The sequence below is a fragment of the Sinocyclocheilus anshuiensis genome, unplaced genomic scaffold (assembly GCF_001515605.1).
Source record: "Sinocyclocheilus anshuiensis isolate Anshui unplaced genomic scaffold, SAMN03320099.WGS_v1.1 scaffold1404, whole genome shotgun sequence".
In the NCBI taxonomy this organism is placed as follows: Eukaryota; Metazoa; Chordata; class Actinopteri; order Cypriniformes; family Cyprinidae; genus Sinocyclocheilus; species Sinocyclocheilus anshuiensis.
Genome location: NW_015546095.1, coordinates 65,746 through 66,961, shown reverse-complemented (window position 1 = coordinate 66,961; position 1,216 = coordinate 65,746).

The window sequence follows — 1,216 nt, the reverse complement described above, 5'->3', positions numbered from 1 at the left end:
AGGGAAACGGGAAACGCAAAAATTATCATGATATTATCTGTCATAAATGTTATCAACGCTGTCAAAAAATTTAACACTTAACACTAGTACACACAGATCTGTAGAACAAGTAGGTTACAGAATGAAATGAAATACGCAAAAACTAGCCATGAAGACGGTTATGCCATGTCATTCAGTATAGTTACATTTTCACAAATCATGCTATAAACTGTCATAAGAGGGTAACCCTTACGAAAAAGAAGTTTATTCAAGTGTGCTATTAGTATACTTATTTTAAACTACAAATAGGAAAGTATACTTTTATTCTACTTTTTATGTACTTCTCAGAAATGGGCTTTATGTACTTCTCAGAAATATACTTAAAATGACATTTAAGTATATGTAACACACACTGAGTAGCACTTGTTTCACAATTACTAAGTTACTATGTGACCACAACTTTGGTACAGCGGTAACTACGTGGGATTGCCTGGACCAGAAATCAGAAGACAAGTGTCGACTCACTAGAGCAAAAGGTAAGCAAAAAGTGTAAGAGTATTACCTATTTCAAGGGTCAGTCAATTAATAACACAGTTCAAAGAATAGTCAGTTGCTGGAAAAATAGTTTATTGTTTTGATTGATTATCCTTTCACTTGGATTACTGCCCTTTTGAAATTGCAATTAGATAAAAAATAACAAAACACAATTACAACAACAAATAAATTGAATAGTTAAACCCCAAAGTAACAAAAGGATATCAAAATTTAAAGAAAAGAAAAATAAACAAAGTTCAGATTCAGTTTCCAAATTACAAATAAGTTTCTGGAATTAAATTTCAAATACTCAAAATCAGTGTCTCAGTTTCAAAATGAGATTTTTAGATTCAAGATCAAATTCTCAATTTCAAATTTCAGTTTTGAATTTAAAGTCTCAATGTCCAGTTAAGTTTCAGATGCAAAGTCAAAAGTCTCAATGTCCAGTTAAGTTTCAGATGCAAAGTCTAAAGTCTCAATGTCCAGTTAAGTTTAAAAAAATAAAAAAATTATAGCAATGTTCATCAAAAGTGGAAAAATTCAGTCCACGAAGAAAGGAAAAAAATTGATTGATCCAGGGAAAATCCAGGTAGCAAAACTTGGAAAAACTCTAAACAAATATAGTTTGGTCCTACCAGATCGACTCTTTTTCTCCGTTTCCAGGCACGAAATGATGGGATGGCTCGCCAGTCCAAACCGGAAT